Below are 22,332 nucleotides of genomic sequence, written 5' to 3'. Positions count from 1 at the left end.
TCAATAAGTAAATGGAAGCTTGTGAGTGAAAAAGCACAATTCACAGTGACTCTGTATAACATCATCAACATAAAAGTCCTTTAACAGAGAAAAGATAATTGTAGGACTTGGAATTGGAAGGCAGATTCAACGAATCCTTAATTTCTTGAGCCCTTGTTTTGAAGAAACTACTGATCCATTCATTCAAAAAGCACTTAATGAGAGCAGCTTAAATACATAACACTCTATTAGGTATTACAGGGTATACAGAAGAACTAACGACACAGTCTCCAATGTTTGGGAGCCTATAATTAAACTGAGGAGATTCTATGTGCGTATGTGTGTGTACATATGTGTGTTTATATGTGTGTGTGTGTCTGTACATGTGTGTATGTGAGTGTGTATAGTTACAGAGTATGCTACTTAAATGGCCCTGAGATAGGCTTAAGACAACCTCATTGTGGTTCTGCTCCTTTATTTCCCTTAACCAGCCCAGTATGGCTCTGGGACTCTATGATTCTTATTCCCACCTTTTCTCAATTATTTCATTCAAGTCATAGTTGTGGGAGTGCACATATCTGGTCTCCCAACACCTGTCTATTTTCTAAGCTCTGTACATCCCCATAGCAAAAAGAGAGGTGGCCTTAGGTGGATTTCCTCTTGCTTTTCTTACCACCAGATCATAACTGCCTTTCTTTACCTTATAATTTTAATTCTTCAAGGTTCTGAATCTACCCTTCAAGATCATCTGTCCCAAATCCAACCCAGTTTAAAATTCTCCTTACTAGATTAACCAGCCTCTTTCCAGAGACATTTTTTCTTCCTTTTGATGTTTATTATGGCAGAGATGATAAATAATGTGTGTGCATGTGTGCATGCATACATGTGCGTGCATGCATGTGCATGTGTATGTGTTAGAAAGTAAAGGTGAAGATTGTATGGGGGAAAGGATATGGTGGGTGAGCTACAAACTTGACTAATAGTTGACCTTTGGAAACCTTTGGAGATTGGGAAGAGGAGACAAGAAGCCTGAGGGAGTAGGTATATAATTAAGCTACAAATGAATGAGATTTATGTCTAGATTCATGTTGACCCATGAATGGTCTGAGCCCATTTTCTCCACACAGTATTTGTAGCTAGGTCCCAATTAAGGCGAATAATAAATCCCATGAAGTGGTTGCATGCATTTGAATTTTCACTAATTGAAGTCATAATTATATAAAATATGGTCATTGGTTCCAGCCCAATGGAAATATAAACTGCAAATTTGAATAATGGGACCATTTCAGGGGATTTCTTGTTCATGGTAATCGGGACCTGGTTATATAAGTTAATCAAATGGAAAGTTTGAACAAAGTCATTTTTATCTGTCATTTCTAGTAGGTTCATTCTGCCATCTTTCTGACTAGGGATCTCAAATTTTAGCTGGGCACAATATATTAGAAAAAACAATGGCTTTTGAGTTGGAACATCTGGGCTTAAGTCCCAGATAAGTTACCTCATTACCCTGGGTAAGTCGTATCATTTCACTCTGTCTCAGTTTCCTTTTCCACAAGATGAGGCAGTTGGACAAGATGATCTCCAAGGCCTTTCCAGCTCTAAAGTCTCTGAATGCAGTGATTAATAATAGTTCACATTCATATAGTGCTTTTTTAGCCCAGTATTTTATACACATCTCATTGATCCTCACAACAACCCTGTGGGGTAGGGTCTAGCATTATCCACATTTTCCAGATGAGAAAACCAAGGCTAAGAGATGAAATCAATTGCTCAGGGTTTCACAGCCAGTGTGTCTGAGGTGCAGTTTGAAGCCACATCTTCCTGTCACCAGCTCCAGAATTCTCTTCACTGCTCTATGTTGCCTCTCTCTGATACTTCCTATTGTCAGGAGAGGGCTGAGTTGTTTTTGTTTTTCTGCTCAGACTCATTATATCTAGTTAATACAGACTTGTTTTGTATAAAAACTCAAGGGCTATGAAACATAGAAGTAAGCCATAGGAGATGTTTAAATATGCTAGAGCAATGTGCTGACCAGCTTGTTTTGTTTATTAAAATCTTTATATGGGGTGAAGCTCAATTTAGCTTATGTCAGCTAGTTTATAGAGAGGCCCTGGGTTTAAGACAGAGCAGCTGTTTGTCTTCTTTCCTGAGCTGACAGAGGACATACTGTAGAATACATTAGACTAAAAACATCTGTATTATAGAAAATCAACAATGAAAACAACTGCTCCAAGTGGAATTAGTCTTTTGAAAGACTCTTCTTACCTGTCAATAGATTAAACAGAGACTTTTATCTAAGGACAATCCAGGAAGAGTAACAAGTTCAAACACATCAAAATGGGACCTGCACTTTTCAAAGTTACTTTTTATGTCAGAGAAAACTCTGCGTGGCAATAGAATATTTTTTGTTTTTTCATTGTAGGGTTTTGTTGACATCCAAAACATTGAAATGCATAATTCATCCCACTGGTTCCTAATCAGAGGCTACAAATTTGTATACCTTTCTTACAGACAACACTCCTCCTCTGCCCTTCTCCCCACCCCATTCCCCAAATGGTCACATTTCTAGTGCTTTAGGCAATTATGCCCTGATAAAAGCAGCACCAGACTCATAATCAGATGCCCTGGGCCTGATTCTCTTCTCTTCCACTTGCTAAGCAGATGACCTTAGGCAAAGTCCCTGAGCATCTCTGAGTTCAGGTTTATAAACTGTACAGTTGGGAGATCGATGCATATACCATCTCCCTCCTGTTGTGGGGACTGAATGAGATGATGTATGGGAAGTCCTTTGTAACCATAAAATGTTAGATAAATCAGTCAGCCAACTAGCTTTTATTGAGCACCAGCCATGTGCCAGACATTGTGCTAAGTGATAGAGATACAAAGAAAGGCACAAAACAGTCTAATGGGGAAGACAACTTACAAGCAGCTATATACAAACAAGATAGATAAAGGATAAACTGGGGGTTAGTCTCAGACTGTAGGCATTAAGATTAAGAAGGATTGGGAGAGACTTCTTGCAAAAGGTGGGGCATTAGCTAAGATTTGAAAGAAGCCAAGGAAGCTAGGAGACAGGGATGAGGAAGGAGAATTCCAGGCATGATCAACAGCCAGTGAAGGTACTTAGATTTTGGAGATGGAATGTTTTGTGTGAGGAACAACAAAGAGGCCAGTATCACTAGGTTGTAGAGATAAATGTAATTATTGATTGTTGCTACAAGATGGAGGATAACAAGGCAACTTCCTAGACTCCACAGGTACCCAAGGAACACAGAGAGATTCAGAGGAAAGTCCTTATCATGTTGAGCGAATCCCCCAGTGAAGTTTGGCATATGATCGCATCTGGGCATGTCACCCTGTATCATTACCAAGAGGACCAGACTAATGCTCAGTGCTAAAATATCTTAAGAAAAGGTTTCAGTATCCATAGTAAGAGTTGAATATGGCAGCAATGCCCTTTCCCTCTCTATTTCCCACATCAGGAACCATAAGGTTTTGCAAAGTTGCCTTCCCATAAGGTCAAGGAAGTTGCTGTATCAGTAAGACTCTGGGGAGAAAGCATTTCAGCAAGCTAATAGCAGTCTCATGTCTCTCAACCCAACCCTACCCTGTCTCTCCAGCCTCATTGACATCACTTACCTTCCCACAGAGAATGATCCAAAGAGGCCTCCTTATACCCAGAAACTTCAATTCTGTTCTCTTTGCATAGGTCTTCCATGCCTTCTACATCCCTGCTTCATAGATTCCCTCTCTTCCTTTAAACTACAGCTTAAACACCACTTTCTACATGAAGCCCTTCCTGATTCCTCCAACTGTTAACATTCTCCTCCTATACGTTATATTAAACCATTTATGTATTTGTATTTATTCTCTACATACATGCATATATATATAATTTATACATATATAAGATATAAATTATATAGTATCAATTAACTATGAGATCCGTGAAAGTAGGAATTACTTCATTTTGTGTATTTGGAGCCCATTCATCTAGCACAGTGCCTGGAACATAGTAGGTATTTCATAATACTCATCAGTTAATTAATTAATACATCAATCTCCCTACAATAGTACAATTCTCATCCAGGTTCATATATGTTCCATTACAACAAACTAGAGACCATCTTCTAGATTTCTTAGTGTAACACAAGTACCTTTGGATCCCATGAAGTTAATCTGTCATCCCTCAGTCTTATAGCAATGTCTTTGTTCAGTCATTTTCAGTCATGTCTGACTCTTCGTACCCCCATTTGGGATTTTCTTGGCAAAGATACTGGAACGGTTTGCCATTTCCTTCTCTAGCTCATTTTATAGATAAGGAAACTGAGGACAACAGGGTCAAGTTACTTGCTCAGGGTCACACAGCTAGTAAGTGTCAAGGCCAAATTTGAACTCAGGGCTTTTTGACTGGCATGCTACTCACCAGCTCATAGCAATAGTCAATGTGTATATGTATAGAGGAATGCTGGGAATAACCACTTATAGAGCACTTATATAGACTTATATAGCAATGTACTAGAGTCTAGTGAATAAGAATTCTTGTCTTCTCCACTCCCCACAAAAGCAGCTACTCGGGTGAGTGGATTGAGGGCTGGTGCTGGAGTCAGAAAGACCTGAGTTCAAATTTGACCTCAGACATTTATTAGCTGTATGACTCTGTTGTCATTTAGTCATTTCAATTGTATCTGACTCTTTGTGACCCCATCTGGGGTTTTCTTGGTGAAGATACTGCAATGGTTTGTCATTTCCTTTTCCAGCTCTTTTTACAGATGAGGAAACTGAGGCAAATGAGGTTAAGTGACTTGCCCAAAGTCACACAGTTAGTGTCTGAGGCCAGATTTGAATTCAGGTGTTCCTGACTCCAGGCCCAGCAGTCTATCCACTGCACCACTAGCTTGCCTTAGTTTGACCCTAGGAAAGTCGTTTAACCTCTGTCTGTCTCATTTTCCTTAACCATAAAATGGAGATAACAATAACACCTACTTGCCAGGGTTGTTGTGAAGAACAAATTAGATCATATTTGTAAAGAGCTTAGCACAGTGCCTGACATACAATAGGTGCTTAATAAATGCTTGTTTCCTCCTTTCCTCCCCTTCCTTCCTCCTCTCCCCTCCTCCTGCCCCACTGTTGCTCCTACCAGCACTTTATTACATGGCTGTTTGATCCCTCCTGTAGCAAACATCTGTTTTACACATACAGTAAACTCTTCCACTACCAGGGAACATTGCATCCTAATTATCACCATGCAGAGTGTCTACATATTTTTTTAAGAGGAGAGAACAAGGAAAGGCAAGAAAAGAGAGAGGGAACCACAACCAAGCAAACGCTGTCTTGGAGAGTAATCAGAAACACTTAAAAGACGCAGGAAATATAACAGGATATGTCTCCTTCCTCGTTGTTTGCTTACAGCAGTGTGAAGTCCAATTCAGAGGTTTCATTCCGGCCAGGAAACAAAAGCAAGATCCCGGGGGGGGCCGTGTGGCCAGACCTTCGCCTCCCAAATTGCACAATGGAAACCTTGGGTGGAGATGAACCGTATGAGATTGGAACAGTTTTCACCACCGAGTCTTTGACTTTCCCCCCTTTCTCTTCTTGTTGTTCTTCACAGATGCCTAGTAAGTATTGTCATACTGTATTGAATTAAATTGAATCACTAAGTCTCCAGCTAACTCCTCAGGGTCTTATATACCCTGGATATGTTGAGGTTTGCTCATCTGATAGATTCATTGTCATCCAGACATTGGTCACATGACAATTAACATCAGTAGTTAAGGGGATAGAAATTACTGCATCGACTAAGTCACCATCCTGTCATTTCCATCCTAGTAGCACACTTTACTCAGGTGATCCTCTGGATGAAACATGGACAACATGGACTTACTAATTAGGTAACCCTGGACAAGTCACATAACTTCTCTCAGACTCAGTTTCCTTATCTATAAATTGCAGATAATACTAGAACTTACCTCACATAGTTGTTATGAGAATCAAATGAAATAATATATGTAAAGTGCTTTGAAAATCTTGTGGTGCTATAGAAATTATAGCTAGCTAGGTAGTAGTAATAGCAATAGTAGTAGTAGCAATATATGGTTGAACTCTTGGCCTCCATCTTTCATCCTTCATCTTCATGTCCCCTTCCTCAGTGGAAGGGCCTGACTGGCCTATTCATTCAACAACAGTCAGTCATGGAGCACCATTAATGAGCTCGTACTATGTGCCACGAAGGGCACTAAGCACTGGGAAAACAGAAGAGGTCAAAAACAGTCCCTTTCCTCAAGAAGCTCACATTCTAATGGGGGAGATGCTACACAAACAACTAGGTATATACAAGAGCTACATAGAGAGAGAAAGAGAATACTAGAAAGATAGATATCATGGGTGTATGTGTGCCTGTAAGTACATATGCTAAGATGCAGTGATGCTGGCTCTACTGTTCCTCATACTAAAGATATTCTGTCTTTGGATTCTGCCTTTTTCACTGGCTGACCCTCAGGTCTGAAATGTTCTCCCTCCTTCAAGACTACTCAAATCCAACACCTTAGAAGAGGCCTTTCCTGGCCCTCCTTGCTCTATCCCCCACCCTCTCCTAGTACCTGCCTTTCTTCTGAGATTATATACGTGTGTGTTTGTGTATGCGCACATGTGCACATGCTCATGTGTAGTTGTATTTATATGTATAATTTTATATATCACACATGCACGTGTACACACATATACACACGTATATGTGTGTATGTATATGTGTGTGTGTGTGTGTGTACATATATGGGGGGGGGGGAGACTGGGAGAAGGATAGCCACTGGGAAGGAGTAAGAGGGAGGCAATGAAGAAGGGCCAGGAAAGGCTTCTTGTAGAGTTTGCATTTGAGTAGCCTTGAAGGAGCATCACAAGCCTGAGGGACAACCAGTGAAAAGGCAGAATCTAAAGGAGAAACATGTCATGTGTAACAGTAAGATCAGCATTACTCATTTATAGCATACGTGGAAGGGAGTAAAGCAGAAAAAGAATGGAAAGGTAGGAAGGTACCAGGTTGTGAAGGGCTTTAAAAACCAATCCTGGAGGCAATAGGGAGCCATGGAATTTCCTGAGTAGAGAGGTGAGGTGGTTAGACCAGCACTTCTGGAAGATTATTGGCAGTTGAGGAGAAGACGGAGTGGACTGGAGAAAGCCTTGGAGCAGGGAGAGCCATATTCTTTTCTACTCCACTACAGATCTACATTCACAGAATCTCAAAGTTGGAAGGCACCTGAGAGGCTTTCTATTAAAAGCCTGAATAAGGACTTTCTCTACAAAATACCAGACTAGTTGTCTGCTAGGTTTTGCTTGAGAACCTCCAGGTGAGGAGGACTACTCCCACCCCCTCCCAAGGCAGCCCACTGTCCACCTCTGAAGAGCTCGAATTGTTAAGAAGTTTTTTTTGTTTGTTTTTCTTTTTCTCTGACACCACACCTACATGGGCTTTTTTTGTATTTTCCACCTATTTCTCCTAGGTCAGTCCTCAGGGGCCATGCTAACATGAAGGGAGGATGGGGGAAGGGAAGGAAATAAGCATTTATTAAGTGCCCACGAGGTACCGGGCATCGTGCTAAGCACTTACAAATACTGTCTCCTTTGATCATCAGGCCACATTGCTCCCAGGCCTCCGACTTCTATCTCTTTCCGTTCCACACTACCCAGGGCACAGAGCCCTCAAGAGGACTCTTGGCTGGCTCACGTCCAACATAGCTGCAGGAGTGCCGTTATATGAGTGTCAAGGTCACAAGGCTTTCTTGTGGTTCCTGGTGGTTTTTGTCACTGGGAGGGAAGGGAAAGTGTCCTCCAGGGGTCAGACAGTTTCAGAACGTCAGAGGCTGGCTGCTTGTTCCCACTCCTCATCCAACAGAACTCATATAAGCCTGTGACATTCGCCACATTGCAAAGGGCCCTAGCAGTTGCTGTCACTGGGCATTGGCAGCAAAGCCAAGGAGCTGCCTCCCAAAGTGGGGCTGGATTCATTCTTCTCTTCCCACCCCTGGAGGCTCAAGGATCCCTACGGTGCTTGGCTTACAGGGGCAGTATGACCTTGCTTATCCCCTTCAGCAGATAGGATCCTTGCTAGAGCATTCCCAAGCAGAATTTTCTTTCCTCAGACTGGCTCCCCTCTTTTCTTAGATGATTGATCACTTCCAACTTCAAAGCAGACAGCATTTTGTTCCAGCTAGCTACATTTTATTTTATGAAAGAACAGGGAGGAAAGAGTTTTTTCTTATTGCTGTCAATACCTTAGCAGACCCATCGTAGCAATCAAGAGACATCATAGGATAATTTCTAGGCTTTCTGGGGCTACTCATTACTTCTATAGTGATTCTAATTTAGATTAATCAGCCTAAACTATCTCCAAAAACCAGACCAGAGATTAAATAGTTCAACATCTCAAAGGATCTTAGATCTGGTCGAATATACAGGTGAATGCAGATATTCAGGAGTAGGAGAATTCACCTCTGGTTTGCACATCTTTTGAAGACATGGAGTTCTTTCCACTATGAAAGGATCACAAGTAAGAGCCCCTCCCATTTTGCCTTCAGACATATTTCCTTTGCAGTCAGATTCTTTCATTCTGTTTGGTATTTCACTAACACAAGGACTTACACGGCCCCTATAAGCTTTCACAGTTAAATATGACATTTGACCCTGGAGCCAATGAAGTTGATGGAAGCCATTCCTGTGGAGAGAAAGGGCAGACATTTCAGGAACTTAATACAATATTTTACTTTATTAACAACTGATGTTTTGTTTGTTTGTTTTTCCTAAAGAGAATTTAATACCAGAATTTTGATGCTTTGTAGAGGGTGGTATCTGGGCATTCCCTCCTCACCTCTAAGTATCTCTTGTTTTCTTTAAAACTCTCTGTTCAGGTGTGACCTTCTACATGCGAACTTTCCCAGCTTCCAGCTGTACTGCCTAAAACTACTTTGCATTTATTTTTTACACATATCGTATACACTTATGTATAAGTCTCCCGCAAAAGAATGTAAGTTCCTTGAGGGCTGGAACTATAATATTTTGTCTTTGTAATCCCAGAGCCTAGGACAGTGCCTAATGAATGCTTGTGAGTTGATTGATCAATTCCATAGATAGCACATTGCCTAGTTACCTTCCTAATTCTACCCGATCCTTTGATTCTTCATTGTCTTCCCAACTCCTTACTATGGGTATTCCCCACCTGGATCAGTCTTGAGTCTTCTTTTATTTCTACATTCACTCTTTCAACAATCTTAGTTATAGGGGGCAGCGAGGTGGTGCAGTGGATAGAGCACCAGCCCTGGATTCAAGAGGACCTGAGTTCAAATCTGGCCTTGGACACATAACACTTACTAGCTGTGTGACCCTGGGCAAGTCACTTAACCCCACTGCCTAAAAACAAAACCAATCTTAGTCACTCTCTTTATGCAAATGACTCCAAAATATGCCATTTCAGACTTGACCTTTCTTAAGAATGATGGATTTGCCTCAAGTACCCATAGAGCATCTCCACCTGGGTGCCCCGCAGGCATCCCAACCCCAACATGTCCAGAAGTAAGTTTATTATACTGTTCCCTCTAAATGCATTCCTTCTGAATTCACTATTTTGACCTCTTGCGCCATCATTTTTCTTCTAAATTCAGATATAAGAGGTGAGGGAGAAGGAAGGATCAAAGTTACCCCAAAGTTACAATCAGTTACAAGGTCTTGTCCATTACATCTCCAAAATGTCTCCCAGCTCATCCTCTCCTCTCTATTCCCACAGATACAACTCTGGTATAGAGCCTTATTACCATCACCTAGATGACCTCAAACATTTCTTTATAGTTCTTCTTGCTTCCAATACATCTCTAGTTCAGTCTATCTTTCATATTGCTTTCAGAATAGTTTTTTTTCAGTATACCTGACAGCTAGGTGGCTCAGTGGATAGAGTGCTGGTCTTAGAGTCAGGAAGACTCATCATCTTGAGTTCAAATCTGACCTCAGACACTTAGCCATGTGGCCCTGGGCAAGTCGTTTAACCCTTTTTGCTTCTGTTTCCTTAGGAAAAGTGGGACACAACTGACCAACAATAAATACCTATGTCACTTCTCTGCTATAAAATCTTCAGTAGATCCATAATGTCTACTGATAAAGTTCAGATTCCTCTACCGGACACCTAAGATATTCCACGATCTTACTCTGCTCTACTTTTCAAGCCTCATCTCATATCATTCCTTTCCTCTCATTTTTCTTGTTGTTGTTCAGTCATTTTTCAGTTGTGGCTTCATGACCCCATTTAGGGTTTGTTTCTGTTTTGTTTTGTTTTTTTGGCAAAGACGCTGGAGTGGTTTGCCATTTCCTTCTCCAGCTCATTTTATAGATGAGGAAACTGAGGCAACAGTGTTAAGCTACTTGCCCAGGGTCACACAGCTATTAAGTGTCTGAGTCTAGATTTGACGCAGGAAGATGAGTCTTCCTGACCCTAGGTGTTGCACTCTATCCACTGCACCACCTAACCTCACATTCTACATTTCAACTGAACTCAGGAGTGTGCTGGTAAATGTTTAACAACCAGTTTTCTGGTGGGAAAAATATGCCAAGCACACTTTTAAATTTAATTTGCACTCATAACATTTTCTCCATGTTTTCTTAAGTCTAGGGCAATCAACATAACAATAAATCAAGTCATGATATATAGCAGCTGCTGATTTTAGAGGTGTAAATGCAAACATGAAATTTTAGCAGAGAGCTGGTTTCAGCTGGTTTCAGCACACCCCTGGCTAACCTGAATGACTCTGAACCTTTCTTGGTCCTCCACCAACCCCAGACACTCACTGTGGAGTCTTCCAGACTCCCTTTGTTGTAATCATTCGGCAACCTCTTTCCCTTTGAATTTAACTATTTAAGTTGTTTGCCCAATACAGGTTATGGTGGCTGCTGTTTACCAGCCCCTAGGTCATTTCCCTTCCTTTCCAAGTGACTTCAGCCCCTCCCTTTCCTCCCCAACTACTGCCTTAATATTAGGGAACTGTATCTTTCATGTTCCCAGGTCCTCAGTCTCCTCATACCCCATGAAACTTCCCTCTACCTCAGCAACACATGATTGGTGGTACCCTGGATCTCACAGCTACCCCCAAGTGCTTCATATCCTTGATCAAAAACTCTGCCATTGCTGTACCTGACTATAACCTTCTATCATGCCATCTGTCTCTATGTCTTGTCCTTCCTAAACCTATTCTTCACCTTGGTCACAACCTCCAATCCCTCCACCTCTAAGCAGTTTTTCAGGCTCTTTATCTCTTCTCTGATTTTACTTTCTTCTCTTCCAAATCCTGACCCTATGGTTAACTATCTTAAGTCCACATTCATCAGCTCCTTATTTATTGCTTCTATAATAAAAATATCACCTCCTTTGTATGACTTTTAGGACCTTTCATAACCTGGCCCCAGCCAGTATGTCCTGTGTCATTACACAATCTTCCCTTTCCAGCACTCTCTGATCCAATCAAACTGGTGTTCTCTCAATTTCTCACAGACGGAATTCCATTTCTTACCTCTGGGCCTTGGCATGGGTTTTCTCATTCTTGAAATGCCCTCCTTCACGTCCACCTCATAGGATCCCCCACTTCCTTCAAGACACAATTCAGACCAACTTTTACCTGAAGCCCTTCCTTCAATCCATCCCCACCTCTTTGTTCTCTTTCCTCCCCATCCTTGCAACCAGGTGGCACAACAGATAGAGCACTGGACCTGTAGTCAGGGAGACTTGAATTCAAATATGGCTTCAGACACTTAACTAGCTGTGTGACCTTGGGCGAGTCACTTAACCTCTATGTGCCTCAGTTTCCTTATCTGTAAAATAGGAGTCATAACAACACCTACCTCCCAGCATTGTTGTGAACATCAAAATTAGATAATATTTGTAAAGCGCTTAGCACAGTGCCTGGCACATAATAGGAGCTTAATAAATCCCTATTTCCTTCTTTGTATTTAACTACCTTGTGTTTAATTTGACACATATATACACATATAAAACAGCATAATAATACATATAACAGTGCTATGTATGTGTATGCATGTGTATATTTACGTATGCATGTACATGGATACATATGTATATACATGTACATATGTATATACATTTATGTATGTTCTATATAAACATTCATGCTGTCACCTCTAGTTAGAATGTAAGCTCCTTGAAATTAGGGATTAATTTATGTTTTGTCTTTGTCCCCTCAACACCTAGGACAGTATCTGACATATAACAGACTCTTAATAAATGTTTATCGATTGATTGGTTGCATCTCCTGGCTCAACCTGGCTCATCCTGGCTCTGGGCCTTTTATCTGTCTGTTCTTTATACAGGGAACAGATATCCTGGAAAAAGAACTGGATTTGGAGGCAGGAAAGATCTAGAATCAAATTTAAGCATGAATTTGAATCCTGCCTGCAAAATTGACCAGGTATACAGCCATGAACAAATTATTTTATCTTTGTGAGCCTGAGTTTCTTTTTTTAAAATTTTATACCTGGATTTCCCTCCTTCTCCTTCTTCAGCTATCTACCTAGCCTTTAAAGCCTAACTCAAACATCATCTCTCCAGGAGGCCCCTGAACTTCACTTTGACCCCTTAGAGCACTTAGTTCTATTAGAGCTTTCTATTATGTCTGTCATGGAATATTGTGCATTAGCATTATCTGACTTTGTGTCTTTATGGTATATTAGATTTTAAGAAGTACAAGGGAAAGAACACTGGCTCCTGAGTCAGAAGATCTGGGTTTAATTTCTACCTCTGTCACTTATTGCCCATGTAACCTTAGATAAAGTCACTTATTCTCTTTCAGCCCAGTTTCCATATCCATAAAATAAGGAAGGCCTTTTTAACTCTAGAGCTATGATTCTCAATTCCTTGAGCATAAGAAAGGAAAAAGAAATGGAAGGAATTAGAATAGATAATGAGGAAACAAAACTATCTTTGCAGATGAAATGATGGTATATTTAGAGAATCCTGAGGAATCGACTAAAAAAACTAGTTAAAATAATGAACAACTTTAGCAAAATTGTAGGATACAAACAAACCCTCATAAATCATCAGCATTTCTATATATTACCATCAAAGTCAAGCAGCAAGAGGTTGAAAGAGAAATACCTTTTAAAATAACTGTAGACAATATAAAATACTTGGGAGTCTACCTGCCAAGACACACCCAGGAACTATATGAACACAACTAAATTCCTTGAGGGTAAGAACTCTTTTATCTAAATAACCCTCTTTCCTAGAGCTTACTTAGACCAAGACTTACTCAGTAGATATTTAATAAATGTTGCTGTCTTCTACTATCATATGTGTGTACATACACTCATATACATATACATGCTGGAGAGGGAAATGGCAAACCACTCCAGTATCTTTGCCAAGAAACCCCTCACAAAGAGCTGGACATGACTGAAACAACTAAGTAACTAACAAGAACAACAACAATAACAAAATACACACACACACACACACACACACACATACATATATACATACAGATGTGTATACATGCATATACACAATATGTTTATACACATGCATGGAAAGATATATGTAGTTTGTCTATACATGTATGTATACATATGTACACATGTGTGTGAACTATGATAAGAAAGTGACTTCATTCCTGTTAATAAGAGGTCTTATGTTTTTAAAATGCTTTGCATTATATTCAGACAGTAGTTCAACTTCTTAGGGAGACACTTGACATTTAGGATGTGTGGACTGTGAGGTATTCTGGAAAGAATTCTTAATTAGAAGTTCTTATCCCATCTCTGACACTTACCCTGCTGTTTTGCATATAGGTAAATCGCTTAACCTGTCTGTGACCTCCTCCAATATGATCATCTGTAAAATGGGAATGATAATACGAATATCGCCTACCTCCAAGAATTGTTGTGAAGAAAGCATTCTACAAAGTGCTATAGAAGTGTGAGCTATCATTATTATTTATAGCCTCAGCTCAAATGAGATAATGGAGGTAAAGCACTTTGCAAACCTTAAAGCACTATATAAATGTCAGCTATTATTATCTACTATGTGCTGGATGATGGCGAATTTTATTATTATTTCCAATTAAGCAATAGAGAAACTGGGGTGAAGAAAAGAAAAAATGACTTGGAAAGTCAGTAACAATGATGGCAATAAAATGCCTAATTCTTAAGTGTCAGTTTAGAAATGGCAAACCACTCCAGTATCTTTGCCAAGAAAACCCCAAGTGAGGTCACGAAGAGTCAGACATGACTAAAAAACAACTGAACCACAAGCCACCCAAAATGTGTGTCTCACTTTTCACCCCTCATCCCATCTGTTCCTGCACCTTCCCTGACCTTGGGTCATCTATCATCATGTCCTCTTATACAACTTCATTCTCTCATTTTGGGGCTTTCCTCATCCTACAAAAACTCAGGGTCTAAACCTTCCTTTTAAACACACACACACACACACACACACACACACACACACACCACACACCCCAGATTATCATTGGAAATGTGTTGCAATCTTCTGAAACTTCCATGTATAAGCTGTAGTTTCATACTGTTGTTCTATATTTCTCTGCATATACATTGGCAAATTCCTAGAAATGCTCATCAGTATCTCCTCACCACCACTTTACAGCCCATTACATTTTGGTATACCCACCACTCTACTGAAATAGCTTTCAACGGTCACCAAATTGAGCACTTTTGGCACAAAATCTTTTTTCTATTTGCTTCCACCTTGATTTTGGCGTCATATAAGACTCGGAACCGCCCTTCCTTCTTGGTATCTTTCGATCCTTTGGCTTCCATGACAGGCTCCCCTTATGGTTCTCTGCTTTATCTCCTTTGCTGAGTCTTCATCTTCTTCTTGTCCCTTAAGTATGGAGGTACACCAGGATTCTGTTAGATGCTTCACTTTCTACTCTTGGTAGTTTTACTCTTTTTTCAGAATACTCTATACAGAATACTACTAAATCTATATCTCCATCCTCAACCTCTGCCCAGATTTCCAGTTCCATATTCTAATAGTCCATCTGCCCTCTCAATATCTCACTTGGTTATCCCACTAGCAACTCAAGATCGAAATGCAAAAGAAAAACAAAAACCCTAAACTAAACTTACCTCCAATGACATAGTGGATCAAGCAGTGGACCTGGAGTCAGGAAGAATTGAATTAAACTCCAGCCTAGTTATGTTCTGTGACCTTGGGCAAGTCATTTAACTTCTGTTGGTCTCATTTTTCCTCGTGTGGAAAATGTTTGTGATAATAGCCCCTACCTCTCAAAGTTGTTTTGAAGATAACACGTGATAATATTTGTAAAGTGCTTTGCAAACCTTAAAGCACTATATAAATGCTACCCAAAAAAAAATTTTTTTAATCCTTTTTCCATTTCTACAAATAGCACTACCATCTTCTCATTCACTGAGACATATACCTTAGAGTTATCTTTGATTCTTTCTTCTTCCTCACACAATCCAATCAGTTACCCAATCCTGTAATTTCTACGTCCTCAATATCTTCCATATCCTATCTCTACTTTCCACACCCATCCAAGGTTAGGCCTTCATCTCTTCTGGCCCAAACTATCACAATAGTCTCTTAATTGTTTCCAGGACAGAAGCAATAGATGTGGGGAAAGGATGGCTAGATTTCTAATGGGAGTGATTTCAAATCTCATCTCTGACTCTTACTTGCTATACAACTTTTGGTTAGATTCTTAACCTCTTTGGGGTCCAGTTTCTTCAAAAGTGTAATGAGGAGACTAGTCCTTGTGACTGTATATAACAATTTACACCACTGAGGCCTCAGATGAGATAATCCTATAAAGAACTTTGTAAATGGTTAAATGTCACCTCAGATGCTTGCTTGCTGGATAACCAGAGGCAAGTTACCCTCTCAGGGCCTCAGTTTTTCCTTCTGTAAGACAAGGAGAGTAATATTTGTCCTATTTATCTATTTGTGAGGAAAGTGCTTTCAAAACCTTGAAACACTATGTGAATTTGAATGATTCCTATATAAATGTTATTGTATCCAAGCTCTTCCGTCTCTAGGCCATTTTCCACCGGACTTCCCAGGTAATCTTACTAATGCACCTCTACGCTTATATCACCTTTACTAAAAAATCTTCAATGCATTGTCATAACAATGCATGAATGTCTGCTTCTGGCATTTGATGCCCTTTATAATCTGGCTACAACTTATCCACCAAACCTTATCCCATATTATGTCCCTTCCCATATTTTAGCTAAATTGGAGTATTCTTTGCCACCCATTCTCTTTCTGCCCTCACCCTCTCTATGCCTTTGCTCAGATAGGGTGGGTCCGATGGAAGGGAACCACTTGATTAGTAGCCTTAAAGCACTTACTTTCTATGAGGAATCCAAACACACACACACACACACACACACACACACACACACGCGCGCGCGCACAATACACACATACACATGCACAAACATTACTAAGAGATTTAGAGGAACTGTGTAGGACCCTGCAGAAAAGAGGAACTCACTGAAACGTCAAGGAGTTGACCTGCTGGCAATCTTAAATTCAATTCCCTTTTGAGGAGAACTTATATGTCATTTGAGTATCTGTTTTCTTTATCTGCTTATGTGTTCCTACGAGTACTCTACATCCTATGTTCTTTCTGTGAAGTAAGATAAACCCAATATGCATTTGCCTCTTTGAGTGTCTAAGTAGGAGCTTGGGACTCCAATTGCCAACATTTGGGGAAAACTAGAAATGAGCTATAGCTAAGATATATTTGAAGATTTTCCTGGAGTAAATTCTGGGTGAGAACAAGTTAAAAAGAAAATAATCCTTTGGGATCAGCCTCTAAGATAAGATCCCATCTCTACGTGCCTAGATTCTTTAGAGGTTGAGGGGAGTTAGGCTAAACTACAGTTTATACATGCAAGGTTCAAGAAGATAGCAACATATTTCCAATGATCATCTATACTTCAGAAGTGGCATAGGGATATCACTGAGAAATTGGATGATTGGGGGCGAGTCAGATCAGATGATAAAAGATGAACAGACCAAATGTACTTTTGTTGTTCAGTTGTATCCAACTCTTGGCAATCCCATGGACCATAGCATGCCAATACTGTCCATGGGTATTTCTTGGTACAGATTCTGGAGTAGTGTGTCATTTCCTTCTCCAAGGGATTAAGGCAAACAGAGGTTCCATGATTTGCCCAGAGTCACACAACTAGTAAGGGTCTGAAACCAAATTTGAACTTGGGTCTTCCTGAATCCAAGCCCCAGTGCTCTACTCTCTGAGCCACTCGGCTGCCTGCCGAATGTACTACTGCTGCACAAAATCTAAAAAAGACAAAGGAAGGCCTTTAGAAGAGTGGGTGGATAGTCTGTGTAGTATCTAAGAATATGGACAAGAATCACATAGTCTGAGAAGATCCGGATAAATTGAAATCTCTACTGTTGAAAGGATATCTATATAGACTACATGCATCACAAATCCATTGAAGTACAAAAGAAAAATGAAGAAGAAAATGTATATACACAAACAAATACAATCAAAGTTTAAACCTGAACTAAGATGTTTGGGATATCCTCAGTACACATATGTAATATATAATATATCATACATACGCATAACACATACACATCTATGAATACATATATCAGGTTCCATTCGATAGACTATGCTTCTGCTATGAACTAATCTTATGTCCTTATAATAGAATGTTCTATTTTATACTACCAAAGAAAGATTCTCTTTTACCACTTGGAATGCCTTATTCCAACAATGCAGACTCAATTGAAAGCAAGGTTCTACTTCTAAAACCTAAATAAAGAACTAGAGGGCAATTTTAATTTACACTTGAATTTTCTTTGAATTAGGCACCTTAATGTGATGACAATTGAAAATTTCTTGTTCACATGAGAAAATGGGCCCATGAGCAAGAGAAGCATGGAAGTGAAAACCTTTCAGATCAAGAAATGAAGCATAAGACTTTAAATTAGAGTCACATCTGGCTCTCTGACTGATTCATTAGGTGAGCAGGGCAAATCTAGCCTTCATTTTCTCCACTTCTTACTTCTTCCATGGGACTTTTGCAGGGCTGAACACCAGTATCAATAAACCAATAAATTTTCACCAAGTGTCCAAGAACACCAAGCACTGTGTTACGTTCTGTGGGAAACAGAAGGAATTGCCTGTCCTTGGGATCAAAAGACTCAGGTTTGAGTTATAAACTTACCACTTGCTAGCTATGTGATCTCAGGAAACAGGAAACTTCTCTGAGTCTCAGTTTCCTCATCTGTAAAATAGAGATCACAGAATTGGAGGATTGCAAGGGACCTCTTGCAATCTGGTCTGAGCTGTACCCCAAATGAATCATCATCATAACATGCTAGATAAGTGATTACCCTGGTTCCACTTGAAGATCTCAAGGAGAGGGAAACTGACACCTCTTAAGGAGGCCTGTTCTAGGGGCAGCTAGGTGGCACAGTGGATAGAGCATGGCCCTTGAAATCAGAAGGACCTTAGTTTAAATCCGGCCTCAGACCAAACACTTGACACTTACTAGCTGTGTGATCCTGGGCAAGTCACTTAACCCCAATTGCCTAAAAACAAAAACAAACAAAAAAAAAAAGGAGGCCTGTTCTACTATGTCCAAAGGGCTATAAAGCTGTGCATACTCTTTGATCCAGCAATATCACCACTAGGTCTGTATCCAAAAGAAATCATAAAAAATGGAAAAGGACCTATTTGTACAAAAGTATTTATAGTAGCTCTTTCTGTGGTGGCAAAGAATTGGAAACTGAGGGGATGTCCATCAACTGGGGAATGACCGAACAAGTCATGGTATATGAATGTAATGGAATAATATTGTTCTATAAGAAATGGTGAGCAGACAGATTTTAGAAAAACCTGGAAAGACTTACCTGAACTGATGCTGAGTGAAATGAGCAGAACCAGGAGAACACTGTACACAGTAACAGCAACATTGTGCTATGACCAACTTTGATAGATGTAGCTCTTCTCAGCAATGCAATGAGCTAAGAGAATTCTAAAAGACTCATGATGGAAAATGCTGTTCATATCCAGAGGACAAACTATGGAGTCTGAATGCAGATCGAAGCATACTATTTGCTCTTTTTTCTGTTGCTTTTTCTTTCTTGTTATTTTTCCGTTCAGTTCTGATTCTTCTTTCACAATGTGGTTAATGTGGAAATATGTTTAATATGATTGTACATATATCGTATATCAGATTGCATACCGCCCTGGGGAGGGGGGAAGGAAAAGAGTGGGAAAATTTTAGAACTCAAAATCTTATAAAAGTGAATGCTGAAAACTAAAAATAAATAAATTAAAAAATTTTTAAAGTAATGCCATTCTATTTTAGACAGTTCTAAATGGAATTATTAGAACTTATTTTCCTGACATTAAACATCAAATGGCCTTTTTTGCAGCTACCCACTCATCCTCCTGGTTCTCCCCAACAAAGCCAATCAAGTCCTTTCTCCACTATAGCCCTTCACATTCTCATGCAGTAAGTCCAGAAGATATACAACCTGCACCAGAAGGTTGTTGTAAAGACCAAATAAGATAATACATTTAAAGCCTTGTGTAAGCATAAAGAACTTAATAAATTGTTTCTATAAGACACAGTCCCTGCCATCAGCCAGATGGTAGTCCAAGAAGAGATATACATGGTATACATGGCATCTGCATGGTAAGTGCTAGGATGAGCAGTGTAAGGAATACACATTCTTCTTTTGTCCTCTCCCCCCTTGGCTGCATGTAGGGATTGACTCAAGAACCTTGAGGGTCTCAGGTACCCAAGGACCTGTCTTGATGCTTATGGTTGCTCTCAGCAGCCACCCCCAATGGGTAGGGTGTGTGTGTGTGTGTGTGTGTGTGTGTGTGTGTGTGTGTGTGTGTGTGTGTTGGAGTGTGGATTGAAGGATATCCCATGGAGTACACATAGGGATGGGCCTGTGCCCTGACCACTTCTTATAGCCCACTTGTATCCTATGCTATCCCTATATATACTCCCTGGGATGTTCTCCAATCTACACACATCACACCACCCCTTCCTCTACCCCTGCCACACACACACACACACACACACACACACACACACACACACACACATGCACATGCAGATGTGCACACATGACTTCTCCGAAGTGAGCCATCATTGAAGTCTGGAAAAAGGAGCTTACGGAAGCCTTCACAAAGAAAGTGGGGCATGAGCTGAGTTTTGCAGGATAGGTAGGGTTTGAATAGCCAGAGAAAGGGAAGAAGTCATTCTCCTTATGTGTGGAAAGCCCAGGGAGAAGAAAGTCCCTTCACCACCATCCACTGTCACCATTTTAATCTTCTCTGTTGCTGGTTCTCTTTTTCTACATTGGCAGATATCTCTGCACCTTGCCTCTATTCCTCCTGACAGCATTTGCACGTTATTAAGCCACAAGAGGCATTTTTATTGAGTCCAGTCTCTGGCATCCTTCTCCCAGCTTTTTGCACTGTGTCTCTTTCACCAGCTCTGCCCAACTCAGCTGTGGGAGATTAACTCATTTAACAGCTTTTTGAGTTTTCAGCTAAAATGAGTGCCCCTGTAATTCCTGGCATGGCTGAGAATGGGCAGCAATGTGCCTGAATCTGACTGGTAGGAAGAACAGAAATGATCTAGGCCAAAGGTACTGCATTAGGCTTTTCATTAACTGATTCATGTATTTCATAAATTTATTGGCTTTCTTGTTAATCTATTACTTATAGTGATTAATCGCTAATTAACATAAGAGCAGGCACTGACCCCTCTATTCATCTCCAGTAACTCTGGAGCATTGGCTTATAGACACATGCTCTCAGGCAGAAAAAGCCACCTCCACATTGTCTGTTCACAGCATGTTCAAGTCAAATCCAATGGAGCAAAGCTGACAGGAGGGGCTAAACACGACCTTTTTATTAATGGGATGCATTTTCAGGAGGTCTCATGCATTCTACAGACTGTAGCTTTTTAGCTCACACAGCATTCCACTGGGGTTGCTAAAAAAAAAAATGTGACTTCTGATCCCTATTTTGCAGATGAAGTAACTGAGGCTTTATTGGGATGTGGGATCATAATTTTGCCTAGAATTTAAGTCTAACGCCTTAGTTGGTAGATGACCCCAGTAACTGGAAGCAAAACCTGATAACCTCCACATTTCCCCTTCTAAGTAACAGACATCAGAAGTCCCTGAGACTGGAACAGATTCTCTTGAGTGAATGAAGCCTGAATATCAAAGAATAAGTTAACGGCATTCCTTGATCTTAGAGGCTAAACATGCCTGATAGTCCCAGGTCTACCCATCTCCCTCCCCCTTCACAAAACTTTATTGTCCCCTTAAACCAGAGAAATATTCTACCACCATCACCTGCACTCTAGTAGTAAGATCATGGGAGGGGTGCTTAGGTACCATCAAGTCTAATGACCATATTTTACAGATGAGGAAACAGATTCTGACAAATTAATTGACTTGTCTAAGGTCACACAGGTCATAAGTAACAGAACTGACATTTGAACTCAGGTCTCCAGATTACAAATTAGTACTCTTTCTACAACATCACTTCAGGCAAAGACTATGGGTGATTCTGAGTACCCATCCTTCTAGTATTTTGCTTTATTAAATAGCTGGATTCCCGAAATATTCTGCAGCAACTGAATTTCTGTAATTTGAATCAACAAATGCACAGAGTACCTTTAAAATGTATTTAAAGGAACCCTGGAGTGAGTCCTTCTGCAAAGGGAATAATTATCCCCTAATTTATCTTTTCTCACAAATTTGGATTTTCATGTATCAGATTTGTCTGTCTCTGGATTAAGTAGAAGTAGGCTGGATTGACATAACACACCTGCCTTCTGCCAAAATGAGCCTGGAGTGTTCAGCTCAGCAGCCCCCTATGACTGAGCCCAATTTAAAAAAAATACCTTCCATTGCCTAAGTGATGAAATAAGATTAGCACACTCCACTTCTGATGTTCTGTACTAAGGGAATTGAAAGAAGCTGATAATGCTAGAGTTGGGCTATTTTGCATTTTCCAGTGACATACCCTAATGAGCTGACAATGCAGAATACCAGGCTGCTATCTTAGAGGAAAGAAAACAATATGGTGGTCATCCACCATCTTATCATCATAATGACAACCTATAATCTGTATACTGCTCACTTTTAATTAATATCCATGTCACATTAAGAGCAAGTGTCCTTTAGAAGAAGGGCTGAAGAGGATTGGGGGACAAGGCCATAAACAGGGTAGTTACCATGATTTTCCTAACTTGGCAACCCCACCCCCCAAAAAAAAACAAGTTTCTTTTTTAACTTAA

The 22,332-nt window shown here is 40.2% G+C and overlaps 1 long non-coding RNA gene across 5 annotated transcripts in view; it reads left to right on the top strand.

Annotated features, from left to right (window-relative positions):
• LOC144457003 (uncharacterized) overlaps window positions 1–19,345 on the top strand; it is a 28,685-nt gene extending 9,340 nt beyond the window's left edge. For 3 of the 5 annotated variants that reach the window (XR_013486262.1, XR_013486260.1, XR_013486263.1), the window contains 2 exons: window positions 5,392–5,597; window positions 17,858–19,345. This is a non-coding gene — a long non-coding RNA (uncharacterized LOC144457003). Of the gene's footprint in view, window positions 1–5,391; window positions 5,598–12,336; window positions 12,435–17,857 lie in introns of all 5 variants that reach the window. The other 2 variants (XR_013486261.1, XR_013486264.1) reach the window with 2 other exon arrangements.
• Window positions 19,346–22,332: the final 2,987 nt, after the last annotated feature.

This window comes from Phascolarctos cinereus, unplaced genomic scaffold (assembly GCF_003287225.1).
Source record: "Phascolarctos cinereus isolate Bilbo 61053 unplaced genomic scaffold, phaCin_HiC Scaffold_4;HRSCAF=312, whole genome shotgun sequence".
Lineage (NCBI taxonomy): Eukaryota > Metazoa > Chordata > Mammalia > Diprotodontia > Phascolarctidae > Phascolarctos > Phascolarctos cinereus.
The sequence above is the reverse complement of the archived record's forward strand: the minus strand, read 5'-3'. Positions and strand labels throughout refer to the sequence as shown.